Below are 17708 nucleotides of genomic sequence, written 5' to 3' on the forward strand. Positions count from 1 at the left end.
CTCAGGTCCTCCTCGATGCTTCTTTCTCACCCACGTTCTGGATTTCGTATCATATTAACAGCAAAACTTTGCCACGTAATTATTACCTGACACCTGCAACTCAAGAACATTCAGTGTTTCCTTTGTGCTCAGATTCTTTTTAAAAGTTGCTTGTTTCTGGAGTGAAATGGACATTGGTTACATTTTGGCCAACCTACAAGCTCTGCTCGGGTAGAAATAAGTTCAGCCAATCAGAATTCTTTGTTTTTTTCTATAGAAAAAATAAAGTATATAGTAAATGCCAGGCTTTTAACCAAAAAGCTGAGATAAAGGGCTGGCGGCCATAAGTGTGTGTGCAGGCTGATTACAGGGAGAAAGCTAGTTGAGAGAGAATGATGAAAGAATGAATGAAAGTTGTGCGTAACTCCTGAGAGAGGGAACAGGGAAAGAATGAAAGGGCAGGACTGAGCAAGAGACATGAGAGAGCCTGTCTGAGCTCTATAGCGACAGCCCTTCCTCAGACCCAGTGCAATTTTCCTGAGTACTCCAGAACGTATATCCTTGTAATAAACCCCCCACTCCCACAAAATCATTTAAGAAATCTTTTTCTTGTAAAGAACCTCATGTGAAAGAGCCACAGCCAAGCTGAAATTATTTTCCCCCAAATTGTTGATTTCATATCTAAGCTGCAGTTGGCATTAATGAAACATATGCACCATTGTGATCCCCTTTAGCTTACACACACCTGCGTATTCTTGTGATGAAGGGAACAGGGGACTCACAGTAACCGTTGTCAAGATAAGACAGCCTGACGCTCTCTCGCTCATGGACTCTGTGTATGAGCTCAGATGTTCTCTCCCTGAGGCTAGAGTGCACTCCTTTCTGAGGACTTATTACTAGTTTTCCACTCTGTTGTATATAGCTCAGTCTAGATTATTTGCTTACAATTGTTTTCCTTACCAACAATTTGCCCATGTGGCATTGTGTCTTAAACTGCTTTGTATTAATCAGTGTTTGGATGTTCCAGGTCCTCAGCTAGTATGAAATAGTCTCCTTTTCATTCATTATTCTCTGTGAATTTCTTTCATTCCAACTCCACACAATTTGAATAACATGCGAGACTTTTACTATGAGCTTGGTTATTTCTTGCCTCAGAAATAAAAATAATCCTCTTGTTCTTTGCTTGCCCTAGTTTCATCCATTAAGAATCTCAGTTATTAAAGTACAACGAATCTTTCAGTAAGTTCAGACAACTCTATAAAAGTGAGTCAAATCCGGCAAAGTTGGTTCCTTAGTGACAGTGTGAGAAAAGAGCGCAGTGTTGCAGGATACAGAGCATCCCAATGACAAAGGACATTAATAACCAGAATATGTAGAAGTTCTGATAAATCTCCAAAACAAAGTTAAATTTTATTACATCAAACCCTATTTCATTCATTTCTGTCTGAAGAATGTGAGAGATTAAATATTTTACTATTTCTTAATTCAACTGTTTATCTTTCACAAAAAGTGAGTCCTTGAGCTTCATTCTTGGTCTTAGTCATCATCCTTTGATTTGGAATCTAAACTACCTAGTGCTTGTGGTTAACTCCTCCAAAAGGAAATTGCCAAAAACTGGTAGCAAATGGAAACAATTCATGTTTTATGAGTTCAGATGTGAAAAATGAAAAATGGCATTTAAGTTTTAGCAAATTGTATCCCTTGAAATGTGGTGTAATAGCTATGACATATACAACATGGTTGTAAAATTGACTCAGTACTTATTTCAACGTTGACAAAAATAAATTTTGTCCTGAGCCCATATTTTTGCAGATGTGAAAACTGTCACCTTTCCTATGCTAGCTACTTTATTGTTGACTAAATTGCTAGTTGAAATTTGGTCACTTTCAGGTAAACCCAGGCAGTTCAGATATCTAGGGTCCTCCCTCTTCACCTCCTCCAGGGAAGCTTATCCCTTGGAAGGATTTGGAAAGGGCATGTGGCCCCCTTGCTGTCCTCTGTCCTGACCATTGCCTGCTGAGAGCTTATTCAGCCTGCTCCTGTGTATTACAGTTTTCCACGACTTTGGTACTAGGATAGGTTATTGCATTAGATCTGTGTTCTTGCAAATTTAAAGCTACAGCTTTCAAGAATATCTTCTATGCTGTGGGCTGAAACATCCATTCAGCAAGTTAAATGAAGCTTCTGCTCTTTGTTTTGTGCATAGTTCTATCTGCTCCGGGTTAAGAGTAAGGAAAAAAGTAAATGGAAAAAGAAACCCGTATGTAGTTGTAAATCAAAACACTGCCAGCTACAGTTCAGTTGCCTTGTTTTAAGCCAAATTTGGAATCTTACTCACTTCAGTAACAGTTGAGATGCCTGCACACAGTGTTAAGTATGAGTTTGAAGTCAGAGGATCTGACTGATTTATATTTGGACTGCTTTTTTTAACCATTAAGTACCTCCATTTTCTTAATTTCTAAATAAGTATTTCCAAAAGTAATTTATCTCATAAGGTAACAGGGATAATTAGATATATGTCAGGGAGAAAGGAAATCTTTTCCTTATTTTCCTACTCCTCCCTGTGTTAGGTTTTATTATTTGTTCAGACACATTTGCTGTTCTTCCCTCTCGGGTCTTCCTTGGTAACTAGTGAGGAGAGTGTATTTCTCCCCAATTTGGTATCAGGTTTTGCTACATTACTAGTTCAGCTCCTAGAATGAGCAGATTCAAAAAATAAGCAACAGCTATGTAGATTTTTATAGCTTTTGGAGAAATTTATTAATTTATGTTTGTACAGGTTTTTTGCATTTTCTCTGCCAGATTCAATAATGAATTCTTTTATTTCTAGTTCCCTATATTACTCCTTGTTGAGAAGTGAATAGACTACATTGACTAAATCAGGAAGGATAGCTGCTTGAAGCAAAGCCTGCCTTACCAAAGTAAACAGTTGTTCACCAAGAGTAACAAAGATAGCTGAATAGTCCAGTCATGAGAACAGCAAAAATAAAGGCAATATAGTGTGAACTTAAAAGCAAGCTGAGTAGCTCAGATGAACAGAAACATACTTTTTTAAAATGAGAGGAAAACATCAGTTAGGGCCATCTTTTAGTTAACAATAAATACTGTTTGCTTTTTGTTGCCATGTGTTTCAGAGTCTCCCCCTAAAGCCTGGCGGTAAAACTCTGATGTTTGCATCTGTTCCTGGAGCAAACATCCACAGAAGAGGGGTTTATAAAATAAAGTAAATTATAGTTTCCCCCATAATAAAGAACACTTGACCCTCACAAAGTTGCCACTCCTGAGAGTTGACTCTCATGTCCCACGTAAGGGTCATCCTTTCAGACCGGATTACAGTAAAGAAGAAATGGAGCACCAACACATGAACCCAGAAAGATAATTGAAAATGAACTCTTTTTCTTGGTGAAAACCCAGTGGATTTGGGGGGTGGTTTAGTATCAAGCATAATCTAGGCAGACCTGAATAGTATACTCCCTGCCCACATGCCTTCTTCCCTTGAAGGTCTGTTGTGTAGACTACATCCATTTTATTAGATTACCTAACACTGGGCCCTGGACTAAATTGGACCCTTGGGCCGGTGTCCACTGTCTCCCTGGTACCTTACTGTCCTTTTCTTCCTACGCACATCATTGCAGGAGATAGAGTAATTTGGGGGAGCATGCTTTCAGGAAATTTAATGATGGTCAGCTGCAGTGTAAACAAATTAAACAATAATTGACTTGAATTATGTTGCAAATTAAAGTAAGTTCTTGTTAAGCAGTATAGCAATAAATACAGGTTTTTCAGAAAACTTTTGGTCACAGGCAAGCTGATTCCATCGGTAGGAAAACAAATTCTTCTCAAATTAGGTTAAATCAAGTTAAATATAGACATAAAAGTTTGAATACTGGAATCATTGTTATTTTTGTTTAATTCATATTTCTTTTTAATAAGATAGTGCTTGCTAATATTAAATGAGAATGGCTACTGAGAAATAGTGGTGACGGGTGAAAGCGTGAAGGTCAAGCCATGGCTGAGGATGCTTTAGCCCCCTCATGAGATTCTCCACAGAACACTCTGTCATTTTTGACACACGGATACCTCGAGCAAGGTCTTTTCCTTTATCAAGCAGAACGCATCTACTAAAAACTTTGAGGAAGCTAATCTTTGTGTCATCTGCACTTAGGCAATGCATTTCCCAACACAGTCCTGCGTCACTTAACTACCGGGATTTGTTCTGAGAAATGTGCCATTAGGTGATTTTATTGTGCGCACGTCCTAGGCTGCACGTACACAAACCTGGAGGACATGGCCCACTGCACACCTAGGCTATATGGTGTGCCCTTTTCTCCTAGGCTACAAACCTGTGCAGCATGCTACTTTACTGAATAATGTGGGTTATTGTACACAATAGTAAATATCTCTGTATCTAAACATAGCAAAGTTACAGTAAAAATGTGGTACAAAAAGTTAAAAATGGTTTATTGCATAGATCACTTACCACAGATGGAGCTTGCAGGACTGGAAGTTGCTCTGGGTGAGTAGGTGAGTGAACAGTGAGTGGATGTGAAGGCCTAGCACATCACCGTACACCAACGTGGATTACACAGGCGTCACCACAGACATGAGTAATGTGTTGCATATGATGTTACAAGGGCTACGATGTTACTAGGGGACAGGAATTTTTCAGGTCCATTATAATTGCATGGGACCACTGTGATACAGTGTATGTGGTTGGTCACTGAGTGAAAGATGGTTATGTGGCACAACCATGAATTACTGCTACTTATTGATGTGTATTTTTACATTTAAATTCCAAGAAGAAAAATAAAGCAAACTGAATTCCCACCTATTTCTTTCTGGATTTCTAGGATTAGATATTTTATTAGGTAGCGTGTGAGATTACTTAGAACATTCACTTTGATTAATGTGTTTTTTCCAATTCTTATTTAGTTTATTTTTTTAGCTCCTGTGAGAATCGGGAAGTATATGTGTCTCTAAAGCATGAATACAGAGGTAAGCCCTTTTGCTTTTTATTCATGAATGATAGGTGTTTCTTATATATCTACCTACTAGCATGGGACTTACTCAGAGAAGTAAGTCCCATGGTAGTAACAATTCTGTTTTAAAAAGTACTGTACAATCTTAGGTCACAATAATTGATCTGCATTACCTAGCATATATAAAGTAATATTCCTTCTGTACTGTGTATTATTTTGCTTTCATACCTGGACCAAATTTTAGGAGAACAAAATCGAAGCAGAAAGTGTTGGGAGTAGAGTAGTGAGTTAGAACCATGTTATTTGGAACATACACATTTAAATACATTAACAATACATATCTCAAAAATGGTTGAAGCAACCCAAGATGTTTAGTTTTAGGAAGAAGAAGTTGTGTATATTATGTTAAAGCATTTGGTAGACAGTTATGTGGAAAATAAAGTAAATGTAATCTATTTTGTTCCCTAGAGAATACTTAGGTGAATGAAAATATTGGGGACATAGGTTTTTAGCTTACAATCAGGATAACTTTCCTACCAATTATAGTTTTAAACTATGGGATAATCTGTTTTCTGATAAGGAGTGTGCTCTTTTCTGGAAATAATGAAGCAGGGAGAGTGATGCCATATGGAAGCTGTTCAGGAGACACCCCTCCACTGGCTGAGAAAACTGGACTAAAACACCTGGAGACTTACCACACTGTTCAAAACGCTAGGAGCACTTCTCACGCCCTGACTAATAATAAGAATAATGCAACTACATATATAGAAACAATAATAAAAATAAAGATAATAATAGTTTATTGAAGGTTTACTTAGTGCCAGGCACTATTCTAACTTTGTTATATTTTTACTCATTATGAGATAAATAATATTGTTTTCCCATTTAGAGATGAAAATAAATGGTTCCGTCACTGTACAGATTCAAATAGCTAATAAGTAATAGTGAGATGCAAATTAGAATAGTTTCAATTCTGAGCATCAGGTCTTAACTATTAAGCCACACGACCTCCCTGTTTCAGATGTCCTGTTATCTTACGTGCTCCCGTTCTCATAATGATAGTGTTAATTGTCTTTCTTAGTGAGATAGAACCAATTTTCACAGCCACCCCATCTAGCCATTTTGAAATTATGTATAATCTAAAACCCAGATATTCTATGTCTACTTTTCATTAAGAAAAAAAAAAAAACTACACTCTGCATTTGTGCACCAGTAGGAATATGCAATGATATCAAGTGAAACATTTTTGTAAGAATGTAAAATTGAAAACAATTTGAAAATCACCAACATGGACTATATAAATACACTGTGGTAAAATCATTTGGTAGAATACAATTTGAAGAAGTAGATATTCATAAATATGTATGAACATAGCCAGAACTAAAAAATAAATTGATAAGTACAAAATGCAAAATCAAGAATAATGTCATTTACCTAAGTTTGGCAATACACAAAAAATAACACTGTGTATTAAGTGAAGACATGTATGTAGGAAAAGGACACACAGTTATGTTAGTGTGTTGATCTAGAAAGAAAAGAGTGGAATACAGCTTGGAAAGGCTATAAAAATAGGACAACCTTTAACTGTATTTGTAACACTTCATATAAGAATGCTACATAAATACTATATATTTATTTTAAATGCTATATAGCGTAATATAAATACTTTTATAAAAATACATAGAAATATGGAAATGTTAATGTTAATTAGTTATAGATGATCGTTATTTCGATTTTGGAATTTTATTACTTGTACTACTTCTTGATTCCAAGTAATTTAACTTAAAACTAAATTAGAATATATAACAGCAACAATGATTAGACAAAAACTATTTTTACTGTTTATTCTGTCCAACGTGTTTAATTTTAAAAACGCTAAAATCTGCCTAAAAGAAAGTAAAATAACAGTTCCACGTCAAGGTGATATTTTTTAAAAAGTGAGTTCTTAAAACATTATTTCATTTGATCATTTTGATCATAGCCTGAATAAAGCAGGTTGTCCTTTATTTTCAGGAAACAAAACTGTTCTCTTTCATAGTATAGTTTTCAAAGCCAATGGGCATGAAGGCAAAAAAGGGTCTTTTCTGGCTGACTGCAGTGACAGCTGTACAGATTCAATAACCATTCAGTGTTAATACTGCACCCAGGTGAGACTAAAAGCACTCCTTGTACATACGCAGATTTTTCTTTTCTATAGACTTTCTCACAAAGGGGGTGACCACTTTTAGTGAGATGTGGGGATTTTAGCACACAGCTCTCTTAGCTGACTGTCCCAAGCACAAATGGTGATGTGTCTTCAGAATTTCCCTCTCAGAGGGAGATTTTTTTTGCCTCCATTTTCTTTTTCTGGTGCAGAAAACAAATGAATAGACTTCATTTGGGGGTAGGGCTACTTTACCCTTTATAGACAGAAACATCAGCTCTTTTTAATGTGAACGGTGTGACTGACTAAACTGGAAGCTATGATAGCACTCGACACCATTGTAAGCTTTGCAACGTTAGGTATGAATCTTCGAACCAATATTTTGCTGCCCCAGAGGAAGCTCACACAACAAATGCGTTTGTCGTCTTTTGTGTGCGCGTTTCCTCTTCTGTGAAGAACTAGCCGGGGTTTGCGGTGTCCCGGAGACAAAGCCTCTTGTGTCTTTTTCTCTCCCCAACTCCAGTGGGACTGCACATCAAGACAGGCCCTTCTTGTCCAGCTTGTTTTCTCATCCTATCTGGGAACTTTAACAAGAAAAAAGTCCAGATAGAAAAGGCAGGCCTCCCGTGAGATGGAATTTGATCAGCGGTGAGAAAAGCCTGTTGCATTTGCCCCATCTCTCATCCCAGGTTCTACCATGGGTAACCTGCACCCACCAGTGAGGAATGCCTTTGTCTTGCTTGCTCACCACATATTCTTTTAAAATTCACGTTTTATTAGAAGTAGTATTTTATTTAACACAGATTGATAAAGCCAGTATGAACAAAAACTATTCTGTTATTTAAGGATTTTAACTACATGAACTCCTTTGATTTTTGCACCAACTCTATGGTAGTACATAGGTTGTTTAAATAACTTACAATTATGAATTTAACTCCAGAATCCTTACGCTTAACAATTTTGCCAGGTATCATGGTGGTCCCATTGCATTATTTTAAAGACTGTAGTGGATCTCTTCTTCATTGCAGTATGGATCTGTTAACATAGAAATGTAGAAAACCTGGAGTGGGACACAAGAGAGGGAAGGGCGTGGGAAGGAGAAGCACAATAGCTGAGAGTGAGTGAACAGCCCTGACCCTGAGGGAGATTAACCAACTCTGAGCTCCCCTGGGTTACAGTAAATGATCTCTTTCTGCGGATTAACTGCCTACAGGCCCTTTCAAAGAATGTCAAGTCTCAGAATGCAATGGAATGGAATAATCTTGATGTTAGTGTTTCTGCATCATTCAGGACCCTGCTTCTGCATTGGGATGTTGAGATTTGAAGTTCATATATTTAAAAATTGTGTTAATCTTTAGTCATCCAGGCTACATTTGCTGTGCTTCTATTTATTTTCTATACTTGAAATTTTTAGGTTCTTAATTGTCTGCTCTTTTCATCTTAATTATTTTGTAACACTGTTTTTATAAATTTATTATTACTAGTACTATATTAATGTATATATAATGAATCACGCCCATCTGTGTGAACACAGAATGGTGTAAACCAGGAAAGCTTGGTCTTTGTTTACTTCAGGTTTATATAGGAACAAGCCCTCTAATCCCCCAGGATAGACTGTCCTTCCCTTAACCACAGTGGGACTCAGTGACTCTAATGTCATCATAATGAGTAATCTCATAGGCCCACAGACACGACTTATTTTCAGCCTCAAGCTTCCTCTACCACCAGGACAGACACTGGCAAATTGCATGAAAAGTCCATTTTCACACCAGAATATTGCATTCTGAACCTTTCTGGAACATTGTCTGTGCATATGCCTACTTTGAATCCCAGCTCCACCACCATATAATTTACATATTGTGTTTGAGGAGTAACTACTTATACTATAAGTTATCTTTCTTATTAAGAATGTTAAGGGAGTTTGACCTCAGAGAGGACAATTGTCATATCCCCACTTCTCTTGTTTCAGACTTGGGCAGGGAGCTCATCCCTTGAGAGATCCTGCACTCAGAGACCCTGACTGAGGACGGGACCCTGCCCAGAACTTCAGAGTAGAAGAGAGCAGCCACCATCCTCATTCTTTCCTTGATTACATTCCCAGCAATCTGGATAGTAGCTTTTTATTTAAAATAATTATTTTATTTTCATATCCCTTCATTGAACACAAGCCCATGTTTTCACGACTCTTTTTTATGAGAAACCAGGAAAACTATTGTTCAATGTCCTTTGAAATCCTGAAGAAAAATGGCTCACTCACTAGAGCAGTTTTATGATGACCTGTTTCCTTTTGTTTTATGACACACGACACAGGAACAAAAGCAAGAATGGTTGTCAGGCAGACTTGACCAGATTTTTGGTAAGAATCATAAAAATACTGCAAACAGATAAACTTCCTTTTAGAAATTTAAAAACTTTATTCTCATAAGTATATATATCTTTATTAAAATAAAAAATATATTTACTCAAAAATTTCTTATGAAAATTTGAAAGTGTAAAATAAAATACCATATCAGTTTACCACATGGAGATATTTATTGAGCATCAACCATATGACAAACACGGTTCTGGTATCAAAGGAAATAGCAAAGAATGAGACAGATAGAACTCCTGTCTTCTTGGAGCTTTCATTTTAATGCCACGAAATTAAAGCTATTAATGAACACAATTGTATCTCAGTATTTGAAAAGTAGAGTAAAAGAAGGGAAGACAGAGAGAGAGAGAAAGAGGAAAAGAGAGAGAGAAACACAGAGAGAGAGAGAGAGAGAGAGGAAGAAAAAGAAACAAAGAATCATTCACACCTTAAAACACCACCTTTTAAAGCTATCAGAGGCAAAAAAATATTAATATTTTGACTCCCAATTTCTGGTCCCAAATTCTGGTACACCAATATCCAAAACAACAGAGATAGATTCACAGGAAAAAAATCACCACTTTATTACATGTGCAAAAGGAGATTCAAATAACCATGAATTTTCCAAAGACAATGAAGCAACGTTGGGTGTATAAGACAAGGTAGGGTAACTGAGAAAAAAGGAGAATGAGGTATTATGTTTCAGAAGTGAGAAGGGATACTTACACAAAGTTGAGGAAGAGCAGAAGAAACGTGGCAGGACCATTCTTGCTAAGCAACCTCCAGGGCAGGAAAGGGGTGTTGATCAAAGGCTCTTTATGAGCCTTGTTTCTTAACAAAGAGCTTAATTAAGGTCAATATCCCGAAAGGGGAGCTTCAGGGAAGCCAAATGTTTGTTCCCTTCAGTCCTGCCTTGGAAAATAAGGCAGGTGAGTAAGCTGAAAGGTCCCACTGAAGGACTGTAACTTCGTTTGATTTCTGAAGACAGGCAGTCAAAAGATTTCTAGATGTCTGTCGTGGATTATCTTCAAATAGAGTGAAGGCGGGCAGAGACATTCTGACAGATTATCTTGAACTGAAATTTGAATGTCACTGATGATGTCATCGGGTGTCAGGTAAACTCTGCAGTGTTTACGGAGCGTCAGTCCCTGAGATCATTTACGTGTGATCTGTTGTGACAACCTCACGGAAGTTCACATCAAGTCATTTAGCTGCAATTTGTTTTCGCAAGGCTCAGAAAAAAGTTTTAATTCCCAATTCTTCCAAGGCCAGGGATGGGAGAAAAATGAAACAGTTCAGAGGATGTAGCCAAATATTTAAGAAAACTAGGAAAATTCAGGATCCAGTCCAGTTTATAGGTGAAATATAAAACTCGGAAACCTAAACTAGAATCTCACTTTCTTTACTGTGCATAACATTTTCTATGAAAACACAGTTTCTCCTTCTAAAATCACCTCCACTTTTACCAAAGATAACCATGTGAAGACTAATTTATTGCATAAGTCTAGTTTCAATAAATTTAGCCTGGTTATTTGCATAAATGCTTGAATAGAAGAGGAAGACGCTGCCCATCTGGCGAGAGCAGAGCAAACACTGTATATTAGTTTTTACCAACTTTGAGATTTCAAAGTCCAACTCATGACAAATTTTGTAACAGGTAACATGAGCTTATTTTGTCAACCTAAGTAAGATAAAAATACTATGTCCAACATTAATAATTCTGAAAGACACATCTATCTAGACAAACCAAACCTAAAGTAGCTTAATATCAACTTTTTCCCTGTAATATGGTCCTCAACATTACTCGAGTTAAGTTCTGCTATAGTTCCTAATTTATACAACTGCTTAATTTCCTTGAGTCAAACAGATATTACAACCTATGAATACCCTCTATTATTCTATGCATAAACATATATCACAAACGGAGATATATCATAAACAGATCACAAACAGAATTACTCACAATTGTAGGGAACACACAAGACTTTTCAATTGTTCTTGACAAGTTTGAGGAGCCTAGAAAGAGGGAAGGGGCTAAGGCACAGGAGATAAAAGTGCCCCTTTAAAAAAAAAAATCCCATTATACTTTAAAAAACTCACCTTCCAATTTTGTTGAATTCCTGGTCACTTATTAAATCTTTTAAAACCTGTTCAAACATACCAAAGCTCATAAAGTTATACCTCAATTACCTTTAAATGTTTCCATCCTGTTCGGAAATATTTAATTTTACCTCCTGCCTTCTTAAATTCTCTTGTTAATTAATCTATTTTTAATTAATGTTTTGTTTTTGTTTTTATTATCTATGCTGTTACAATTGTCCCAATTTTCTCTCTTTGTCCCTCTCCACCCAGCCAGTCCCCCCGTTTCCACAGACGATGCCCACACCGTTGTCCATCTCCATGGGTCCCTCACACTGTTCTTTAATCCTTTCACCTTCTTCAAACAGTCCCCACTTCTCTCCTCCCCTCTCACAGCTGTCAATCTACTTAATGTTTACATTAGCATCTGTAAGACTCCCAGAAGCTCAAAAGCACAGTGTAAAGCCTTAACACTGGTTACACTTCTCTGCATCTATTTTTCTTAAATGGTCAGTACCAATAAAACAGTTGGGTACTATGAGAGCTCTACATTGATTTCTAATTTAGAAGTATTTTTTCTGCAATTCAACATCTATATTGCCTGGCCAGTAATGATGGGATTTTAATAGTGATGCAAACCAATAGGCCTTTCATAGCTTCACCAAGGAAGCAGAAAAGGCCTCCAAAAAGAGATGCAAAGCCCTCAGAGATCCCAAGGTTCACAGCACAGACCTCAATCACACAGGTGGTGAGGACGGTGGAGTGCATATGGTGTCTCTGGTCTAGGGCAGCGTGTGAGACACTTCTAGCCACAAACCCACTAATTTGTGGCACTGGACACGTGCTCCTGAAATCACAATTTCTAGTACAAACAAGTGCCATGTTTTTTGGACTATGAGATGCACCTTTCCCCCCATATTTGGGAGGAAGACGGGTGTGCGTCTTATGGTCTGAATGTAGCTTACCTGGCTGGCTGCGGTTGTGGGTGGGTGGGGTGGGGGGTGGCGGTAGAGCGGGGTCACAGGAGGCAGGAGCAGGACTACATTTTTTTGCTTCAATTTTTTTTTCCTATTTTCCTCCTCTGAAATCTAGGTACGTCTTAGGGTCTGGTGCATCACAGAGGCCAGAAAATACAGTAATAAAGGGTTAGGTGACAAAGAGTCCTTATGGGCTGGGGCCTCTGATGACAAACTCCCCTGAGATCTGGTATAACCTGACTAGAAGACATCTGAGACCCCAGTCTAGGCCACTGTCATTCAGGTCAACCTTGGTAAGGGTAAATGCACCTTCCAGATGGTAGAGACCAGAGAAAATATGTCTGCTGGTCACAAAACCAAGCTCTAGGGCACAAGAAAAGACTAAATAAGAAATTTCTAAGGAGGAGGTGAAACCAAGATGGAGGCATAGGTAGACACACTGCGCCTCCTCACACAACAAAAAGGACAACAACAATTTAAAATCAAAAAACAACCAGAACTGACAGAAAATCAAACCTCTTGGAAGTCCAACAACAAAGGAGATAAAGAAGAAACATTCCTCCAGACCTGTAGGAGGGGCGGAGACGGGCAGCAAGGGCCAAGGGGACTAGTGGCAACATGGCCGGATCCAGAGAGGTGGCGGATTGTGGGATGAATGGGGCAGGCAGTGTGACAGCTAGCAGACCCTGCAGCCCCACATTGGCACATAGATAAACCAGAAGGGACAGCTGGGGAGCGAAACAGACCTCACAACCCAGGGCCCCAGCTGGGGGAAATAAAGTCTCAAACTTCTGAGTGAAAACACCCATGGGGGTTGAGGCGGCAGTAGGAGAAACTCCCAGCCTCACAGGAGAGTTTGTTGGAGAGATCCACAGGAGCCTAGAGTGTGCACACCCCCACCCACTCGGTTATCAGCACCAGAGGGGTCCAATTTGACTGTGGGTAGCAAAGAGAGTGACTGAAATCCAGCAGAGAAAGAGGCAGGGGCCATTGCTCCCTCTCGGCCCCTCCCCCACATATAGCATCACAGCTAAGGCTCCGCCCCTTTACATAACGCGTGCGCCCAGACGGGGGGAAAAAAAATGGCCCAAATGAAAGAACAGATCAAAGCCCCAGAAATAATTCAACTAAGCAGCGAGCAGATAGCCAACCTATCAGGTGAACAGTTCAAAACACTGGTAATTAGGATGCTCACAGAATTGGTTGAATTTGGTCACAAACCAGATGAAAAAATGAAGGCTATGCTAAGAGAAACAAAGGAAAATGTACAGGGAACCAATAGTGATGTGAACAAAACTGGTACTCAAATCAGTGGTGTGGATCAGAAGGAAGAAAGAAACATTCAACCAGAAAAGAATAAAGCAACAAGAATTTGAAAAAATGAGGAGAGGCTTAGGAACCTCCTGGACATCTTGAAACGTTCCAATATCCGAATTACAGGGGTGCCAGAAGGAGAAAAGGAAGAACAAAAAATTGAAAACTTATTTGAACAAATAATGAAGGAGAACTTCCCCAGTCTGGCAAAGGAAACAGACTTCCAGGAAGTCCAGGAAGCTCAGAGAGTCCCAAAGAAGCTGGACCCAAGGAGGAACACACCAAGGCACATCATCATTCCATTCCCCAAGATTAAAGAGAAGGAGAGAATCTTAGAAGCAGCAAGGGAAAAGGACACAGTTACCTACAAAGGAGTTCCCATAAGACTGTCAGCTGATTTCTCCAAAGAGACCTTACAGGCAAGAAGGGGCTGGCAAGAAGTATTCCAAGTCATGAAAGGCAAGGACCTACATCAAAGATTGCTCTATCCAGAAAACCTTTCATTTAGAATGGAAGGGCAGATAAAGTGCTTCTCAGATAAGGTCAAGTTCAAGGAGTTCATCATCACCAAGCCTTTATTATATGAAATGTTAAAGGGACTTATCTAAGAAAAAGAAGATAAAAAATATGAACAGTAAAAATGACAGCAAACTCACAGTTATTAACAACCACACCTAAAACAAAAGCAAACTGAGCAAACAACTAGAACAGGAACAGAACCACAGAAATGGAGATCACATGGAGGGTTATCAACAGGGGAGTGGGAGGGGGAGAGAGGGGTGGAAAGGTACAGAGAATAAGTAGCATAAATGGTAGGTCGAAAATAGACAGGGGGAGGGTAAGAATAGGAATAGAAATGTAGAAACCAAAGAACTTATATATGTGACCCATGGACATGAACTATAGTGGGGGAATGTGGGAGGGAGGGGGTGTGCAGGATGGAGTGGAGTTTAGGGGAGGAAATGGGACAATTGTAATAGCATAATCAATAAATATATTAAAAAATAAATAAACAACCATAAGGAAAAGAAAAAAAATCTCATTCAGTTTTCATATAAATACTTCCGGCAAAGTGTTTCTGAACAGACACTCACCTGGAGAAAACCACTTTACTCCCCATGAGGCTGACTCAAGCCATAAGCTTAACAGGGAGGCTAGGACTGTCTTCTAGCTGTGTGGCATTTTCTTCTGATGACAAAGACATCAAAGACACATAGACATAGAAGAAAAAAATAACCATCTTTGGGAGAGAAGGATTAACAAAGATAACCTGAGTTGCAAGACCGAATGACCTCATTTCACAAATATTGTTGATCGCTAATATAAATTTACAAGAGAGAAAAAGACTGTCAACATTTCCAACTATCATCAACACCATGCTTAAGTGTGCAGAGGGCTGCCAGGGTAAAGTACCTCCCCTCTCTGCTGGCTGCAGTGAGACATCCCTGCCTCTCAGCTGCAGCAGGGCAGTGCAGGGAGCAGTGCTGTCCCAGCCAGTGATTCTCCTGGAACAGCTCTTCAGAAGTAAGACAAAACCTGAATTGTGTTCCTACCACCTAGTATGTTCTTCTAGCTTAAGTAAAGGTGATGAGGAAGAAAAAACATACATACGATAAAAATTCTTGTTAGGCAACTTAGAAACAAAGGGACACAGATAATCTAGCTTGTAGGCTTGGAGTCTTCTGACTAACACTAGGGTGAAGATTCTTGTTTCCTAATAAACAGCTTAAAAACATATCCCAAAAAACAGCTCAGGATGGGAAAACTTTGGTTTCCTTCAGTTGTTTAGAAAAATTGGTTATTCAGGAGCTTCTTGTGAAAATCTGTTTCTTCCCTCAAATTTATACAAAAACGTGTTTATTTGTTTTATGGAGCTGCTCTCTGATTGTTCAATGTCTCAAATGTGAAGACAAATTTTTATTCATTTCATATCGTGATTATTTTCTGAAATGATTTTAGAATGGAATGCCATTGTTAAAAGTTATATTTTCATATCACTTTCTAACCATTTGACTTTCAGTTCGTGATAGTATTCCTTCAATGACTCATTTATGTTTTTTTCTGTCAGTTTCACAAGGCACAATGTTAATTTGCTGTATATTGAGAAACAGTAAAGTTAAGTGTTCTTTCTTTATTAAATAATTATTTTTTCTTTTGTGAATTACTAGTCCTGTTCTTTCTGCAATTTCAAATTTTGGTGAGTGTATTTTTTTTTATTGACTTGCAAGAGTTCCCAGATTTTTAGAATCCCAGATTTTCCTGCCTTTTTTTAACATAAAATTGACATGAAGGTTAAACTTCTATTTATTTTAATTAATTAAAATATATATAACATTTTCCAAATCTGGTTCAAAGAAACAAATCATTAGTTAGTTTTTACTTAACAAGCAAGGACAAAATGAAGTAACAAGTAAATCTATAGGATAATGGTAACAGTAATGATGATAATGATGATAATAAACATTATTGAGCACTTATTTCAATACTTACTGAAGGGCAGCAAAATTTTGCCACCCTGAAGCCGCCCTTTTGGGATATTGATTTTAAGCTGTTGTTTTAGAAACAAAACTCAGAGAGAACCTTTGATCCTGCCCCCTTTCCTGCCAAAGAGACTGAGACAGAGAAGCCTGCAGCATGGTTGTTTGTACAAATTTTCTAAGAATCCGTTCTGCTTATAACCAAGCACAACTGGAAACTGGATTTATTTACCAAGACTTGGACTGAAATGTCATGTTTGAAGGAGACATACATAGACTGAGATGTCACCAGAAAGCTTTAAGGAATTGAGATTGACTTTGGAACCAATAAAATCCCCTTGGAAAAACAGCCTGGCATCTCCCTTACATAATTCACAGCAACTTTGTCAGGTAAGGAACAAAGGTTGCTTTCTTGGGGAGATGGCAAAGGAAGAAGCACAAGACATTTTGGGGGACCTCGAGAACCTGAGAGATTCACTGTATTTATAGGTCTTGCAGGCGAAATCTGATGGGAACTCTGAGGCTTGGCTTCTTAGGCTTGGGAGGCTAATTAAAGTTCCATCTGGAGATTCTTTTTGGGAGTTCAGCAAAGCAAATTTTAATTTAATTTAATTTATTGATTGATTTCAAAAATTAAGAGAGAGAGAAAGAGATCGATTTGTTATTGCACTTATTTATGTATTCACTGGTTACTTGCATTTGCCCTGACCGTGGAACAAACCTGCAACCTTGGCATATTGGGATGTGCTCTAACCAAGCGAGCTGCCGGCCCATTTCATGGAGACCTACGATCAATTGTTGTCCTTGTGTTTATGCAAATAATTGGGTCAAACTTAAAGAACTAGAGTTATAAGTAATCAGTGAATAATCAGTCTTAGTTTATCTTTGATAAAAATGAGGGTGAAAATGGGAGAAAAATCATGTTTCAACAGAAACTATCACACACAGTTGTGGATGTTAGATTCCAGTTGTTAATTGTCTGTAAAGATCTATTTTTCTCCTGGAAACCAGACTGGATGCTAAATTTTCTTAGTTTTCTTATATATTTGGCTACAATCCTTTGGCCCAATGTACCTTTTATCTCCCATCCTTTATCTTGTTTTTTGAGATACACCAACTTCAGAGAAATCACCACAGCTGTTCCTGTTTAAACAAGTCAGTGACTGATGGTAAGTACGTAAGCCCCACAGGAATTTACCTAAAGCCTGATGACATCATCAGAGACATTTAAATTGCAGACCAGAAGTATCTATCAGATTGTGAGTGCCTGCCTTCATTCCAGCAAGATTCTCCTGAGCCTTACATCTAAAAATCTTCTCAAGTGAGAGCTTTACAGATTTCAATTATGGTTTATAATTTTCCCGGACCATTAACTTAGATTTTTTAAAAAAATAGACATATCACTCATTA

At 38.1% G+C, this 17708-nt stretch overlaps 1 protein-coding gene and 1 long non-coding RNA gene across 12 annotated transcripts in view; both read right to left on the minus strand.

The window, feature by feature from the left end:
* The window catches only part of LOC128780253 (tissue factor pathway inhibitor), a 320921-nt gene that overhangs the window by 34819 nt on the left and 268394 nt on the right, over positions 1 to 17708 (minus strand). The gene's annotated exons all lie outside the window — the stretch shown is intronic.
* Positions 6132 to 10760, minus strand: LOC123479218 (uncharacterized). 2 transcript variants are annotated; one of them, XR_008426188.2, is made up of 3 exons: positions 10178 to 10600; positions 8022 to 8161; positions 6132 to 7304 (listed from the first exon to the last, which is right to left on the minus strand). It is a non-coding gene; the product is annotated as an uncharacterized lncRNA (long non-coding RNA). The 2 variants fall into 2 exon arrangements; XR_008426189.2 differs by lacking the exon at positions 6132 to 7304 and adding an exon at positions 7311 to 7685 and having other exon boundaries at positions 10178 to 10760.

Source organism: Desmodus rotundus, chromosome 2, assembly GCF_022682495.2.
Source record: "Desmodus rotundus isolate HL8 chromosome 2, HLdesRot8A.1, whole genome shotgun sequence".
Classification (NCBI taxonomy): domain Eukaryota; kingdom Metazoa; phylum Chordata; class Mammalia; order Chiroptera; family Phyllostomidae; genus Desmodus; species Desmodus rotundus.